General features: G+C 39.9%; 1 pseudogene; it reads right to left on the bottom strand.

The window, feature by feature from the left end:
- Positions 1-5,391: 5,391 nt before the first annotated feature.
- On the bottom strand, positions 5,392-16,177 carry LOC105878994 (uncharacterized; annotated as a pseudogene).
- Positions 16,178-18,335: the final 2,158 nt, after the last annotated feature.

The raw sequence follows: 18,335 nt of genomic DNA on the forward strand, positions 1-18,335 counted from the left end.
GCAATCTTAGGAAATTTCATTGGAATAAAACTGCCACCTCAATGTCTGTAAAAGACACTGACTTGCAAAGTAATATTAGGTAGCTCAATAATGATATGAGCCCTCCAGCCCCTCACATTTTCAATGGCCCTATATATGATCAATTGTGGAAACTGTTGGTTACTTTGCATCCTCTACAGGCTTGGATTAGCACACACACATTAAATACAAACAATAGTCAGGAGTGGACTTTTAATGTTAACTCTACTATATATCCAAGCTTGTGTTATACTGTCTTACTTATTCATGATTGGCCCTGCCGAGTATAATGAACCTTCCTTTCTTGTGACTTGTAACAACTGTTCTTATTATACCTGTATTGACAATTCCATAAAGTTTAATCCTTATAGAGAAACACTTTATATTCTCAAAGCCAGAACAAACTGTGGTTACCTGTTAAAATGAATAGAGTCTGGCAAGAAACCCCAGCAATGTTCCTTTTAGACAAGGTACTTAACCACATTTTTAAATGTACTAAAAGATTTAATGTACTAAAAGATGTAAATAAATGTACTAAAAGATGCCGTTGGTCTCCTAATGGCAGCTATTTGGGGAATCATTGCTGCGACCACCTCTGCAGCTACAGCAGGAGTGGCTTTACATCAAACTGTGAAAACTACTGAATTTGTTCAAAATTGGCATCATGAATCAAATCAATTATGGTCTACCCCAAATCAAATTGACAACAAATTGGTTACGCAAGTGGCTGACTTACAACAAGTAGTCACTTTACTGGGAAAACAGGTTGTAAGCCTACAAAAGCAAATTAGACTCCATTGTGTTTGGAATATCACTCAATTTTGTGTTGTACCTCATATAGATAATCAGACTCTGTTTCCTTGGGAAAACATTAAGAAACATCTACTAAATCAAGGGAATCTGACTGAAGAGATTGGAAATTTACAACAAGAAATATTAAGTACTTTCAGGCACAAACTTAATTTACTCTGAGGCTGACATTATTAATGGCATTTTATCTGGATTGGAGTCAACTAATCCACTTTCTCATCTTAAGATCTATGGGAGTTCTACAATAGTAATTTTTGGAATTAATCATTTCCTTGCACTTATAGTCTAGAGAAAGCTCCGAAAAAGACAAGACTCTGGAGACCAATGCATCACAGTGATGGCTATCCAACTTCATCAACTTACTTCTAAAAAGAAAGAGGGAGATGTTGGGAAATAGGCCTAAAAGACGAGCAGTTTCAGGAGTTTTGCAGGGTTTTTCCTTGAAGGAATCTGTGTGTGTGTTGGGTCACAGACCAGAAGCTGTTTAGCAACAAAGGGAAGCACTGTCAGAGGATGTCTGCACAGCAACATTTCTTCAAAGCTGCAAGCTATCGCCTAGAGCTTATTGCAAGGCAGAGCTCAGTTTAGGCCCAAAGCTGAGAAGCTGATTGAAATGCCTGCCTAGCAGACAACGGGCAGCTGGAACTACCATGTTTCCCTGAAAATAAGACAGGGTCATATATTTATTTTTCCTCAAGAAGACACCTTAGGGCTTATTTTCAGGGGGTGTGTTATTTTTTTAAGTACAGTATAACCATCTACCTTTATTCAAATATAATTAAGTCGTCTTCTTCTGGAACATCATCATAACTCTCCAAACCCAGAAATTCATCCTGAATTTCTTGCCAATCTCTCATGTCGAGCAATAGAGCTCTCATGGGGCAGATGAGAAGGTCTGTTCATCTTTACCACTCTGCAACGAAATGCATGGGTTGTGCAGATATGCTGCATAGCCACGCCCATCACTAGGTCTTATTTTTGGGGTAGGGCTTATATTGCACAAATGTTTAGAAATTCTGCTAGGGCTTATTTTATGGGTAGGTCTTATTTTCTGGGAAACATGGTATCTTAAACTTCAAGGTTTTCACTAGGGTCTTGATTGCTAAAAAAAAAGAAAAAAAAAAGTAAAAAAAAAAAAAAAAAACTTCAAGGTTATTCCTGTTTCACTCCTGACCATGTCTCTGTATTTAGAGAAATAGATTAGATCAGTATACAGACTCCATGTTCCTGCTTTATACATTTTTATCTTTAATTTGTATGCTCAGCTAGGTCTATTCTTAACGTACGGCTTAACATGTTTATCATAGAAAAATTTTGTAAACATCTATTCTTGTAGACAGAAGTAGGTTAAGGGTCCCTTGAAACTTTTGGGGAGCCTTGAAACCTCAACAAATGCACTGTTCACATATTCTTTAACCAAGGACAACTGCTTGCTGTAACTATAAATAATGGTGTGGGATTTCACTCAGGGCCTACCAGCTCATGGGAACCTGAGCTGGTAGGAGGACCTACCAGCTGAGGACCCCTCTCTCCCCTATCACTTTAAACTGTGCTGTCTCTGTCTCTATTATTTCCAAATCTCTTGCAATGATCCTGCCTGGGACCTGTTTTGCTGGGAGAGTAGCTAACTCCTGGCAACACTACGTCTTCAAAATCTGATGCATATTTTACTCTTACAACACATCTCAATTTAGACTGGCCTCATTTCAAATGCTCAATTGCCATTTACAGCTATGTATTGCAGCAGCCTCAGATGATTCCACTGCCCAACTGTCAATTCCAGCCTTGAAACTTGAAATTTTACCAGCTGAAACCCCTGAACTAATGAAGTCACAAAACTGTTCATGCTGTGCCCATTTTCCCTTTTGGAATTCTTGATTCACAAAATCTATGAGCATAACACACTGGCAACTAAATTTGGAATGGGTTTATTTTTGCCTCAGTGGTAACTAGGCTACTGGCCTATGAGAGCTCTATTATTTATTTTAACATTTTTCTACTCAGGTTTTTTTTCCTGACTCTCCAAGACTTTATTATAACCAATGCTGTAATGAGCCAATACAATATCTGTAAGCTAATCTAATTATTTTCTTGCATTTTCTTTTTTTTTTTTTTTTTTTTATCCCAGAAGTTGAAGGTTAGTATATTTTCTTGCATTTTCTAGGTCAACGGGAACATTGATTAGGTAGATTTACATTCATATTGCCAAACTGTTATCCAAAGCAGCTTAACCAGTTCTCACTAACAATAAACATATGTGTTCACAACTGTGCTTCTCTTGACTCAATATAGTCCTTTTCTAGTTTCTTGGGTTGAATGCTCAGGTCCCTTCTTTTCTATCTTATAACATTCTTCTCTAAATTTGCTTTAGTTTCTTTTCTATTTTAAAGTGTATCAGTGATACACTTTTATCATAAAAGATTCGGGTAATCTGTAAGCTATATGAAGGGGGTACTACACTATTATTCTATGCTTTGGATGTCTTTGAACTCCATGAAGTAGAGAGCTTACCCTGCCAGTTCATACAAGTCTAACTCATCAAACATTAGTTGACTAAACAACTGCATTTTAATTAATCAAATGTTAAGTGACTGCACAGTAATCCAAAGAATGCATGTATCTTAAATTAACCATTGCCCTCACTACAGACATGACTCCAACTATTACTTTATAGACCACCTTTACTTTTTATTAGATTTTTAAGAATGTTAGGTCAAATGGTCAAAGCTGGTAGGGTCTAGTCATTTATATTTCTTCTTTTGACAACTTTTCATTCATATTCAAGACTATTTCTCCACTGGGATTTTTATATTAATATGATTCTTATGTATTTTTATGTATTCTCTAGATGTTCTAAGTGTTGTTCATTAAATATGATGATAGTAATATTTCCTCCAAGTATGGCCCTTTGTATTTTAATATTGTGAAACATCTGGTCATACGAAAGTTCTTAGTTTTTACGTAGCATTTTTTATGGCTTCTGAATTTTCTCATTTAGGAAGAAAACTGTAATATAGAAGATACATGAATGTATGCTTGATTAATATTTCAGATAACAAAGCCAAAGTCAAAATTTTTTTCTCACTTTGTTGCCCAGCCTTGAGTGAGTGCCGTGCCATCAACCTAGCTCACAGCAACCTCAATCTCCTGGGCTCAAGCAATCCTTCTACCTCAGCCTCCCAAGTAGCTGGGACTACAGGCATGTGCCACCATGCCCGGCTAATTTTTTCTATATATATTAGTTGGCCAATTAATTTCTTTCTATTTATTGTAGAGACAGGTCTCGCTCTTGCTCAGGCTGGTTTCAAACTCCTGACCTCAGCAATCCGCCCGCCTCGGCCTCCCAGAGTGCTAGGATTACAGGCGTGAGCCATCGCGCCTGGCCCAAAGTCAAATTTTTACTTCATCATACCAATACTCCTTTGGTTAAGGAGTATTCCTTAACCAAAATGCTTGGGACAAGAGTGGTTTGAATTTCAGATTTTTTTCAGATTTTGGAGTCTCTGAATATACATGATGAGACATCCTGCAGATAGAAACCAAGTTTTGACTGCATTTTGACTGAGACTCATCACATGAGGTCAGTTGTAGAGTTTTCCACTTGTGGTGTCTTACCAGTGTTCAAACATTTTTAGATTTTGGAGCACTTCAGATTTCAGATTTTTGGATTAGGGATGCTCAACTGGTATCACAACCTTCTCAAAGATGACTGCTGTTAAATTTTTGTACTTATTTTTCCAGGGATTTTTGTTGTTGTTTTTGTTTTCTGAGACAGAGTCTCACTCTCTTGCCCAGGCTAGAGTGCCGTGGCATCAGCCTAGCTCACAGCAACCTCAAACTCCTAGGCTCAAGTGATCCTTCTACCTCAGCCTCCTGAGTAGCTGGGACTACAGGCATGCACCACCATGCCCGGCTAATTTTTTCTGTATATTTTTAGTTGGCCAATTGAATTCTTTCTATCTTTTAGTAGAGACAGGGTGTCATTCTTGCTCAGGCTGGTTTCCAACTCCGGACCTTGAGTGATCCACCCACCTTGGCCTCCTACAGTGCTACGATTACAGGCGTGAGCCACCATGCCCGGCCTCCAGGTATTTTTTAATGCATATAATATATATGTATAAGCAAAAATAGCATCATTTTTAAAAACATAAGACAGTAATATATAATTTTCTGCAACTTGCTTTTTAAACAAAGTATCATGGGGGCATTTCTACTAGTTTTGTTTTTCCTTATTTTTAGAGATAGAGTCTCCCTATGTTGCCCATATTGGAGTGCAGTGGCTATTCACAGACACAATCCTGGCATACTAAAGCCTCAAACTCCTGGCCTCCTGGATCCTCCTGCCTCAGCCTCCTTAGTAGCTGGAACTTCAGGAGCATGCCACCACTCCCAGCTTTGTACACTATTTAGAGCTCTAACTCATTCCTTTCAAGTAGCACACAATATTCTATAATGACTATTTCCACATCAATAGATAGTTTCTTCAAATATTTCACTAGTACAAACCTCACAATGAATATCATCACAAGTGATAAGTTCTATCAGATAGAGATACACAGAATATTTTTGTTAAATGTGTACTTTATTGAATGTTTCATCTATGATGGTCAGAAGGAATAAACTAGTTCTTCATGATTTACAACACTAAATATATTTGATGGCTTTCTTTGTTATGAATCTTCTTATGCTGTTTAAGTGCTAAACTTTAGGGGAAAGCTTCCCCATATTCATTACGTTTATAAGGTTTTTCTCCAGTATGGAGTCTCTGATGTTCAACAAGGCCTGAGCTGTGCCAGAAGGCTTTCCCACACTTCGTACAGTGATAGGGTTTTTCTCCAGTATGAATTTTCCACAGTCATTGCACTGAAAGGGTTTGTTTCTACCATGAGTTTTCTGATGTTCAGTAAAGGATGAGCGATACCTGAAAGATTTACCAAATTTACCACAGTCGTAGGGTCTCTCCTCTGTAGGCATTCTTTGATGACTTATAAAAGTTAAACTCTTTCTACAGGCTTTTCAACATTCATTACCTCGATAGTTTCTCACCAGTATGGATTTTCTGATGTTCCAATACAGTTGACTTATCCATGAAAGCTTTCCCACATTCATTACATTTTAAAGGCTTCTTTCCACTATGTATTCTTTCAGGACAAGTAAGGTCTGTATTCTGGAATAAAGCTTTCCCACAGTTGTTACATTTGGGTTTATGACCAGTATGAATTCTCTGATGACTTAAAAGGATACAGTTCTTCCTGAAAGCTTTTCCACATTCACTGCATTTATGAGGTTCTCTCTGGAAAGAATCCTCTGATGATTAATAACTGTCAAGTGCTTCTTGAGAAATTTCCCACATTCAGTACATCTATAACGTTATTTACCTACATAAATTTTAATGATGATTTAAAATGGATGAACTGTTCATAAAAGCTATCCCAAATTCTTTACATTTATGTTGTTTCTCAACACTATGATTTCTCTGGTGGCTTACAAAAGAGGAATTATATTTGAAGACTTTCCCACATTCTTCAAATTTATAGAGCTTCTTTTCTGTGGAGTTTCTGCCCTCCCACTGCAGGTCTCTTTCCATCATGACATTTTTTGTTCCTTCTCCCAGAACAGATCCTTCAGAAGTATTTTGCTTTAGGGCTGACATCTTTGTTTCAAAACAGTACTTCTGGACTGAAAGAAAATTTTAAAAATTCAAATGTTCTCTATGTTGAAATGCTGAAAATGAGAGTTGCACAAAGACCTGGATAATGTTCTAGTCTACATAACTAAGGGTTATGTAGAATTATTTGTGTGTCACACTTGTGATTCTTGCTGAGAACAGATGGCAAGACTAAAGATATAAGACATATGTAGTATTCCAAAGAAATGAAAGGAACTTGTACTGTAAACATTATATTTAAGGAATGTAATGAGCACCTAAGAAGTTGGTAAGTTAAGAAGGTAACACAGGAATCGACCAAAAATGAAAAAACAAAAATGACAATGTGAGAATAAACACAAATTTAGGGAAAAACACCTAGTATCCCAAAGCAAACCATGGTTCCTACTGGAGCAGATTCCTGGAGGTGGTATATCTGAGAACATTTATGATGTCCCCAAGAACTTAAGAATAACATTTCTTGGTGAGAATTTAACAAGGAACCAACATTTAATGGCTCAGAGGAAAAAACAGAAAAAAAAATTTAAGAAATCAAAATAGTTCTCAGGCCAACAACCTAATTTAAATGTTTAACATATCTAATAAAGAACATACCAATCTTGGCCGGGTGCAGTGGCTCATGCCTGTAACTCTAGCACTCTGGGAGGCCGAAGCGTGCAGATTGCTCAAGATCAGGAGTTCGAAACCAGCCTGACCCTATCTCTCCTATAAATAGAAAGAAATTAATTGGCCAACTAATATATATAGAAAAAATTAGCTAGGCATGGTGGCGCATGCCTGTAGTCCCAGCTACTCAAGAGGCTGAGACAGCAAGATTGCTTGAGCCCAGGAGTCTGAGGTTGCTGTGAGCTAAGCTGATGCCACAGCACTCTAGCCAGGACAACAAGAGTGAGACTCTGTCTCCAAAAAAAAGAACAAAAAAAGAACATACCAATCAAAAGGCAAAAGGTGAATATGCATTTTCTCTAGCTGTTTACAAAGTACAGACACCAGATTCAAGAGAAACTAAGAAAAATCATTCTGACAAGAATATTCTCAAAATCTAATGGAGTCAAACTTGAGGTAAAATTAACAATCACTGACCAATTTGTTTACTGAATGCATTTTTTGTTATAAAAATAAATTATATCTACTATATCTATGGGTATATACACATATGTATATATATACACTTAAATTTTTATATCTTTATTATTTATTTCTTGAGAAAAATTCAATACATCAAATACTAGAGCTGAGATTTATTTTTTCAAGGAAATGCAAGTTAAATGTGAAACTAAGAAATAGCCCAAATTCTTCAAAGGCCTTTGATGGGATATTTATTTAATGTATAAGGATTAGAGATAATTTCCCCAGATCAGCAGCAGTATCAAGATACTGATTATATGCCAGGCACTGTGGCTCACGTCTGTAATCCTAGCACTCTGGGAAGCCATGGCAGGAGAATCACTTAAGCTCAGGAGTTGAGACCAGCCTGAGAAAGAGCAAGATCCTGTTGCTATTTTTTTAAGTTGTTTTTTGAGACAAGATACTGATTATAAAGCTAGGTAGAGGCAAATTAGTCAAATGAAGAGAAAGGCATACATATGGGACACTTATTCTGTGATAAAGGTGGCCTTGCAAAGCAATGAGGAAAAGGAGACACTGCATTAGCACATTTTGGGAGGGAAAAAGTAAACAAACCCTACCTCATACCATGCACAAAAATCCATTCTAAGAGGATGATAGATCTAAATGTAAAAAGCAAGCAGCAAAGCTTCTAGAAATTAACACAGGAGAATATTTTCATGAGCTTGGCAAACAAAAACAGGAAGAACATAAAATAATAATAATACATAATTTAAAATAAGTATTTTTAATAAGGCAAGACACAATAAGAAAAACATAGATAAATTGGAAGGACTTCTATTCATCAAAAGATCATTAACAGTGAAAATCCAAACCACACAGAAACAGATGACACTATACATGTAATCAACAATAGGCTCTTTGAGAGCTTGTTTGGAGGTTCTAACAGGGGAGCAGAGCTATCCATATATCCTTGAAGGAAGAACAGTCCTCCTCTAATAGTGAAGGTCATCCTCTTCAACTGAGTGCACAGCTTCAAGAGGGATGCACATCGAGCAGTGAGGGATGAAGAGGACAGCCACCTAGCCAACTGGATCAGCCAAATCAACCCTGGCAATCAATGGGATGACAGATGTCACAGCCAGCTCATCCTCACATCTAGCAATAGGCTCTCTGAATAGTTATTCAATAAAAGATGATATATAATGGCCAATGAATATCTTCAATCTCATTAGATATCAAGGATATGGATATTAAAACCACAATGAGATATACTCTACCAGAATGACTAACTTCAAAAAAATGACATTATCAAGTCTTAGCAAGAATATGAAACAAGGCCTGGCGCGGTGGCTCATGCCTGTAATCCTAGCACTCTGGGAGGCCGAGGCGGGTGGATTGCTCGAGGTCAGGAGTTCGAAACCAGCCTGAGCAAGAGCAAGACCCCGCCTCTACTATAAATAGAAAGAAATTAATTGGCCAACTAATGTTGGGGGCTGATTCTGGTGTTATGCCTTATACTAATCATTCACTACAGCCTGTAATGCACGTGTGCTGCCTGACGCAGCGGTAGTAAGCATTTTCTTCAGACACGGTTGCTGCTTTGTGACTTGTTAAGAGGCCTGAGTTCAGTAGCTCTTTCAGCCAACAAAAAAGAAAGAAAAAAAAAAAAAAAAAAAGAGGCCTGAGTTGTTGCACATAAGCAAATGCTCCCAACTCCCACACGGAGGGCCCCGTGGTGGGAGTCTGGAGGCCGTGAGAACAAGAATAAGAAGAACTCTCCCAAGAACTGGCCCCCAATTGATGGTTGGTAGTCAATGACGGGTAAGACTCCCCATGGAGGGGGGCGACCTAAAACAGGCACAATCATGGGAGCCAGGGAGGAGCCACTGCCTGGGATTGAGACCAAGAAGCACTTCAAATGGCTGCATTGTCTTATGTTGCCTATCTCGGCCTTGGCTTTTGACCTCTGTCTGGCAACTGAATTTTAGTAACCGTTTTGAGGTCTGAGACCATGGGAAATTGTTCCCTTTTGAAACACCTTCAGAATTGGCTGATATCACTGCTATGCTCAGATGCTCACGTACAAGAACTAACCTTGGGTCTAGGGGGTATAAAAATAAAGCGACCGGTGCATTGGTGACTCGAATCATTGTCATGTCCATGTGTGTCTGTGTCGTTATTTTATGTTCTGTGTCTCCCCCATCCTGTAATCGGGCCACGACAACTAAAAATACATACAAAAAATTAGCCGGGCATGTGGCGCATGCCTGTAGTCCCAGCTACTCGGGAGGCTGAGGCAGTAGGATCGCTTGGGCCCAGGAATTTCAGGTTGCTGTGAGCTAGGCTGATTGCCACAGCACTCACTCTAGCCTGGGCAACAAAGCAAGACTGTATCTCAGAAAAAAAAAAAAAAAAAGAATATGAAACAATGAGTATTCTCATACACTAATGACAGAAATATAAATTAGTACAAAACTCTGGAAAATTATTTGGCATCATGTACTAATGCTGAATATATGCACACCCTATAAACAGAAATTCCATTCCTACGTATATGCCCAACAGAAATGTACCCACATGCAAACTAAATGTGTAAGAATGTTAATAGCATTTTTATAGCCAAAAGCTGAAAAATCTTTGAATATAAGAGAGAAACCATGCTACAGTCACATAGTACGATACTCCATGGCAGTGATTCCTGGAGCATGCTCCCCAGACCAGCAGCAGCAGCATCAACACACCTGACGTGATGAATAATGATCTCGGAGGGTAGGACCCAGTGACTGCACTTCAACATGCATCTGACGCAGACCAGAGTTTTAAAAACCACTGAACCACAGCAAAAAAATGAACAGAAATGGATTAATTCCACAAAATGTTATGTATAAGCCAGACAAAATAATATATACACTCTATGATTCCATTTAACTTCATATAAAGTTTGAAAACAGGTAAAAATAAACTAGTGTCAGTTCAGGGGAAGGGGAATGGATAATGATTGGAGGAATCAACATGCGATTTACCGGGGTATTGCCAATGTTCTATTTTTTGACCTAGTGTTGGTTACCAACTTTTGTAGGCTTTAACAAAGAAAAGGCTAGCTTATAAGTCTCTTAACATTTCAATCACTGAAATCAAAACACAAATTGCAAAATATCTAAAAAATGATAACGAAATCACTATATGTTATAACTTATTAAATACAATAAAAACATTGTACAGACAAAACTTCAAGACTTTAAATATTTGTATTACATAAATAACAAAGAAGAAAATTCAATGAATTAAGTAAATAACTAAAAATGTTAAGAAAAAGTAAATAAACCTAAGGAAAGCAAAAGGGAAAAGGAATTAAAGATTCAAAAGACAGATCCAGGACAAGATGGACGACTACAGTCAAGGCTTGCTGGACCACCCCATTAGAGGAGTTGAGGTTTGGAATGAAGGAAACAGAGAGTGATAGCTGATCAGGAGTGGTCCACAGGGTCTGACACCAGTGGAATCCAGGACATCGCCAGCAGGAACTAAACAGCTGAGAGAGGATAGAAAGGAGAAATGAGCACAGGGGAGTTCCAGAGGCACCTACGAGCTGTAAGGCAAAAGCATCAGGTAACTTACAAAATTATTTTTTCTAAATCTGCAAAAAATGATGTTGGTATTTTAGTAGGCATTCCATTGAATCTGCAGATCACTTTTGATAGTACATTAAAGACACAAAAAGACAAGCATATCCATCATTATCTTTAATATTTTAAAAAGTCAATATAAAACAAGTTTTTTAAAAATCTATGATATGTGTCATATAATTTCATTAATGCATACAGAACCACATTAATAATAAGAAAGACCAATAATCTAACAGTTAAATGGGTAAAGGACTGGAAGAGCCAGTTCTCAGAAAAAGAAATACAAGGATTCCTGAAAATGTTAAAACATGTTCAACCACACTCCTGATAAGGGAAATGCAAATTTAAGTTACAATAAAATAATTATTTTCACCTGTGAGATTGGCAAAGACTGATAAGACATTTATTTCTTTCAGCAGGATTTTAAGGGAAAAAAAGTATAAGACACTGTTGATAAGTTATGATCAAGCTGGCACTCATACCCTGTCAGGAGTATAGATGTGTATAATCTCTATGAATAGAGGAAATAGCCACCAAACTTGAAAATATACTTACCCTTTAACCTAGTAATTCTTCTTCTAAGAATTTATTTTACAGATTTACTTGTACACTATAAATTTACTTGTATACAGAACTGATGTGTAGGAAGATAATCATTGCAACACTGTTCATAGTTATTATGCCAGTAAAGAGAACTGATTATATAAATTATAGGACATCCATAAAATGGAACACTATACAGGCATTAAGAAGGAAAACAGCAGCTCTAAATCATATAACTATGTGAAATGATTTCCATGACATAAGTGCCAAAGTAAGATGCAGAATAGTGTGCTACCATGTGCTTTAAAAAAAACAATGTATATTCTCACAAAGTATACATCATGTCTGGAAATCTCCACAAGAAATGTACAAAAGGATGTCTCTGGGGAGGAGAACTAGGTGATTAGGAAGGCATGTGAAGGAGACTGCATATCATTTGAACCATCTAAATTTTGTACCATAAGCATTTCTTAAGACAAATAGCAGGGAATACACAGACACACGCACATGTCCACACACAAAGACAAGAAAAAATCATAGGACATTGAATAGTTGTGAAGGTTTTACAGAAAGACTTATTAGTACTCTCAATTGGTAAAAGAAATACCAGAGGAAACACTGCTTATTTTTATTACATCAAACTTTTAAACATCCTATTGCAAATAACAATCAAAATTAAAACAAAGAACAAAGAATAAGGAAGACTGAGTTACTACACAGTTTCTATATAAAGAACCTACACAAGAATTTGGGTGGGGAATGTTAAACATAGGGAGAATAAAAGGAATTACCATACTTCAAAAGCATCCTTCCCCACCCCTGGCAAAAACCTAGATTAAGCAAGATTATGTATGACCGGTATTTTACATGAAATACAGTTACAAAAGATCCCCTGAGGATGATATAGAGTAAATGACAGAGTTTTAGAAGAAGGGACACTGGCAGGATAAATATTTTAGATGAGAGAAGCATTAATATTTAAAGTTTTACAAATGAACTCTGACACAGAAAAAGTGACATACAGAAAACAGATGCAAAGTATACACAGATAAAAAATGAGAGCCAAAAGCTAAGGATAGCTGAGAAGAAAAATAAGATCCATGAGAAAAGGGAAGAAAATGCTTCCTCATCAGTTTGCCAAAGATAGCAACTGCCTGGGAGTTAGGAACCTCTGCTTATGTATGGAATCTGCCACTGTCGCTAGAAAGTGGAATACAGTCAACCAGCAAGCTTGCCAGCAGGGAGGAAACAAGAGAAGCAAAGGACAGCCTGATGAACACCTGAAAACAGAGAGAGAAAGTCACAGTAAAATTCTGAGGATTGGAAGGTGCTGGGGAGAAACCACAGGCCTGAGGCCCTCAGGAAGAAAGCAGCTCTCCACGGGAGTGCAAAGACTGAGGAGGAAATGGCAAGGCACTTGACATGAGGATAGCATTAAAAAAAGAGAAAACAGCATTTGACGGCCAGCCCTTCTGCAAATAGGGGTGCCAAGATGAGCTTTCCTCCCAGGAGCCCCTCCTCACTGTCCAGCGTGCTGAGCTGCCACTAGAATGGTTCCAACTCCACTCACCTGCACAAGGCCCCACTGGGACCTCTCAGGCCTCCATCCAGGGCTCTGCCTCTTGTTCCAACTGAGCAATTAGTTTTGGAACACAGAAGCCCTGTTCATAGAGAGAAAAGAAACATGACTATGGTTACGAACTCAAGGGATCATCCCAGACCTCAGTGTCAACTTGAGGGTCTACAAGGAGCATGGATAGGTCAGGGAGGCCTAGAGGTTAGTATCAAGGATGCCCAACTCGTGCAGTAATACAGATAGAGGGAAAGTCAATTAGAATACTGGGCCCTCCTTGAGGATGAGAAGCTCCTCTTTTTGGAGGCAGATGAATCCTGACATGGAAACATTAGAGAACGGGGCTAGCCCACATAACAAAGCTGCCCATCTTAAACCTTGTGTGGCTCGGATCTTCCTGAGGGCCTATGAGCCAATGCTTTAAAAAGAAATAATTCAAGATTTTTCAATAACCCAAACCATTTGCCTTGAGAAAACACAAAGTTGCCTACTAGAGCAATTCTGAGTCAAGGAGAAAGACATGCTTACCCACAGACACCAGATTCCTAGTTTTCCAGCCTCACATCCCTGTGCAGGGCCCGCTGAGCAGCATCCAGGTGCCTCCACTCAAGCTGGGTCAAGGCCACAGCCACATCCCCAAATGTCAGTGGTCCCTGCAAAACCAAACCCAATTCTGCTCATCCAGGAACCATCATTTGTACCATCCCCCCGATGAAGGGAGCCAGGATAGCTCCACAGAAGAAGGAAAGCAAGACCTTTAAGGCCAACTTCTCACAGTTCTGATGGTCACAGGAATGAAGACAAAAGCCAAGAAGCTGGAAAACCAGAGAATGAGGGGAGATTGTAACCCCTCACTGGACCACACTGCCCTCCTTGGACTCTTCCAACATGGAGTTTGCTCATCCCGCACTGCATCAGTCTTTGCTCATGTCACCTCATCAGAAAGGTCTTCTCTGTCCTCCTTCTCTTCTCTCACCACCCTATCACGTGACCCACTTCGTATTTCTTCACAGGATTTCTCACCACTTGACAGGATTGTATTCCTCTTTAATGTGAGCTCCAGGAGGGCTTGACAGCTTGGGTCATTGCTGCCTCCTGGCCTAAAACACTGCCTGACATTTAGAAGTATCCAGGATTTGTTCCATCAACACATGAATAGAAACTCTGAAAAAACACGGAAAGTGATATTGATTTATTCTAGAATTTAGGAAGAGTATGGTCTGACTCTGGGGCAGAATACTAAAAAAGAAAAACAATTTAATTGCTTTTCATAACAGTAACAACTTAGTATATACCAGGCACAATGCTAAACCCTAATATATATATTATCTCTCTGAATTTCCACCACAACTGTATACAAGTATTATTGCATCTAATGTGTTAAGGATTCTAAGGTTCAGAGAGTTGGAAGAAATTGCTCGAAGTCCCAGGGTTGGTTAAAGGTACAGTATAAGAGGCAGCTGTAAAAAGTGGTAATAAAACTGTCACAAATTTGAAGAAATGGCTATAAAATATTAAAATAAAAAAATGAGTAAGCCTAAAAAATACATATACAAAGATGTTTCAGATGAAATAATTTGATTTGTTAGAGTGGTAGAAATGATGATGATCTTTAATTTTTAAGTGTTCTTTGTTACTCTTGTATAATAAATGTACAAATATTTATCATTTCCTTTCTAAATGCTGATCACTTCCTGTCAACTTCTCAAAAACTTCAAAACCCAGTTTTCTCCACGATAAAGGCAAACTCCAGCCTGACATTCTGAATCATTAATGTTTCCAACTTTCTCGGGCCAGTCTGTTCATGGTTGGGTCATACTGACTTCACTCAGGCTGCAGCACCTTCCCTTAGTTTCCCCATCCTCTGAAATTATGCAAATTTCATTTATTCTTCAGAAGGAAGTAAAATGCCCCACCCCACCTCACCCCACCCAAAGGTCAAGAGAATATTGCCATCCCTGCCATGTGTATCATTCACCGACTCTTTAGTCTATGTCGGTATATGTTAAATGTATTCAGTTTGCATCGTCTACAAGTTTGCAAAGTATTTTTCAGTTTCTAGCAGAAAACGTAAGTGGCACAATCTCTTTGGTGCGTGACTATGTAATGGGTAGAAAAGAATGAACTGAAGGGATGACAGTAGAGAGAGAGGTGGATTGGTAAGGCAGCTTGGTCCATACACAGGGTAGAGCATCTTCTGGGCAAGAGACATAAACCCCACCTCTCTTTGAAACGCTTGTTGATACCTTAGAAAATGGAAAAATCAGACTTGCCTAGATCTGGGCTCTTCTGGCCATCTGCATCCTGAACTGTTCTCCCAGGCAAGGGCAGAGAATTCTGCATAAACCAATCTGGGAAAGAAGAAAGGAAACGTGAGGTCGTCACTCCATGCAAACTACAACTAGCCCTATGGACGAGTCCACCCACCACCGCCCTACTCCCTACAAAGGGCGGCAGACAGGTGAAGGCGGGTACGGGCAGGAAGAAAGGGCCTGGAACGCGAACCCCGGCCCTCCAGGCCTAGCACCTCTGCCAACACGGGCGGACCATCTGGCTGGCGGCTCCGTCTCCCCGCCTGGGCACAAGGCGCATGCTCTCTGGGACGCGCCGGACCCAGGCGGCCGTTCCGCAGGCGCAGCCACCTCGGGTGGGCCCAGCCGCCGCTGCCCTCCGCTCCCAACCGCGCTCTCTCCTCCGCCTGCCGCTGGGGAAGGAAGGCAGCAGCCGCCAGGGCCGAGGCCCTAGGGTCCCAGCCCGCCGGCGGCCGCTCCCGCACCGGGCCGGGCGGCGGAGCTGCGCAACCGCACACCACAGAGGTGTCGACCGGCCAACCAGGCCAGCGACGCTCGCCCACGCATGCGGGGGGCCGGAAGCGGAAGTGGCCGCGGAGGCCTCTGGGAAGTGTGGTCTGGAGCCCTGGGGCCTGCGTATTGGGCGCTCTGGCACCGCCTGGGTCCCCGCGCCGGAGGTTCTGTGCTGGTCGTCCCGGTGGTGGTCCTAGCGTCGGGATTTTTAAAAGCTCCCAAGTGATTATAATGTGCTGCCAAGATTGGCACCCGCCCCATTCTGATGAAGATATGAGAGGCATATTTTGTTACTTCGGATAGCTGTTTATGATTGCTTATTTGTTTCCAAATAATCCTATTTTGATTTCAAACGAAGAAAAAGCACATCAGAAAAGTACGGCACCCAGAACATAAAAATGTTATTTCTTCACCATTTGCTGACAGAGAAAATGAAACAAGATTGATTCCATTTTAACAAATGTATTATTTTCTAGAAAGAAATATCTTTTTCAACTTATAAACTGCAGAAATTGGGAAGTATAGGAAGGAAAATGTATCTCTTTTGTTCAATTAGGACGTTTCTTTTAAAAGAAGATTTCTCAGGACGGGCGTTGCTTTGCAGATTTGGCAATGGTTGCTGAAAGCCCCACTACATGCCACTTACTTGACTGCACTTGAGGCAGGCTCCTTCACATCTTCCTTTCCACTGTGCTTCACCTTGGTCTGATGAGCCCAGTTTCAGCAAAGAATCCTGATAAACCGCTTTATCAAGAACCGCCCCCCCTTGATATCCAATGAAGCTCCTCTTCCCCTGCACTTGATACCAAGTTCCTCTTAGTAATTTTCCATCTACTCCCTCACTCTGCCCATTGGTATAAACCCCCACTTGGGCCTTTTGCGTTCAGAGTTAAGTGCAATCGCTTTCCCCTATTGCAGTAGTCCTGAATAAAGTCTTCCTTGCCATTTTTAACAAGTGTCAGGATAACATCTCTTTAATACAGTGAACAAATGAATAATGACCTCCTCAAAAACCTACGTTCCAATGGGGGTCCAGAGGACAGAAATTAAACAAAAGCAAAAGGGTCAAGAAGTGGGAGAGGATTGTTATTTAATATAAATGACAACAACAACAACAAAAAAGCCAAACCGTAAAATAATTTTAAAGAGATTTATTCTGAGCCAAATTTGAAGACCATGACCTGGAGCCACTCCCAAGAGGCCTTGAGCAGTGGACTCCATGTGACTGGCTTACAGTTTGGTTTTTATTCATTTCAGGGAAACAGGAGTTACAGGTAAAATCATAAATCAAGGCCGGGCGCTGTGGCTCACGCCTGTAATCCTAGCTCTTGGGAGGCCGAGGCGGGCGGATTGCTCAAGGTCAGGAGTTCAAAACCAGCCTGAGCAAGAGCGAGACCCCGTCTCTACTATAAATAGAAAGAAATTAATTGGCCAACTGATATATATATAAAAAATTAGCCGGGCATGGTGGCGCATGCCTGTAGTCCCAGCTACCTGGGAGGCTGAGGCAGAAGGATCACTCCAGCCCAGGAGTTTGAGGTTGCTGTGAGCTAGGCTGACGCCACGGCACTCACTCTAGCCTGGGCAACAAAGCGAGACTCTGTCTCAAAAAAAAAAAAAAATAAAAAAAAAAAAAAAAAAATCATAAATCAATACGTGGGAGGCATACATTGGTTTGGCCCAAAAAAGTTGGGATATCTTGAAGCAGGGGGGCTTACAGGTTATAGGTGGGTTTAAAGGTTCTTTGGATTGTAATTGGTTAAAGACATGAAGCTTTGTCTACAGGCTTGGAATGTTTTCATATAAGGAGCTGTTATCAGAGAGAAGCCACCCGACATACATGTGTTGTGTAAATTGAGGACCTGCAGGATTGTCTTGCATACCCTTAGGCCTGTTAATGGGTTATAAAGGATGTCTCCAGACAGGCATGATGAGGCCTGTCTGACCACCCTCCTCCTGGCAGACAATTTAATTTTAGGATATTCCTTTGGCCACGAGGGGGTCCATTCAGTAAGCTGGTGGGGGTTGAGCCTTAAAATTTTACTTTAGTTCACGTAGAGCTATGATGAATGGCCTCTTTGATAAGAAATTATATGAGCAAAAGAGGACTAAAGTGAGGTAACAAGGAGTGCATTTGTGGAAAGCCTGTTCCAGGCAGATGAAACAGCAAACGCAAAGACCCTACAGAGAGTGTGTTTTGTTTATATGAGGAACAGCAAAAA

The sequence above is a fragment of the Microcebus murinus genome, chromosome 14 (genome assembly GCF_040939455.1).
Source record: "Microcebus murinus isolate Inina chromosome 14, M.murinus_Inina_mat1.0, whole genome shotgun sequence".
Classification (NCBI taxonomy): domain Eukaryota; kingdom Metazoa; phylum Chordata; class Mammalia; order Primates; family Cheirogaleidae; genus Microcebus; species Microcebus murinus.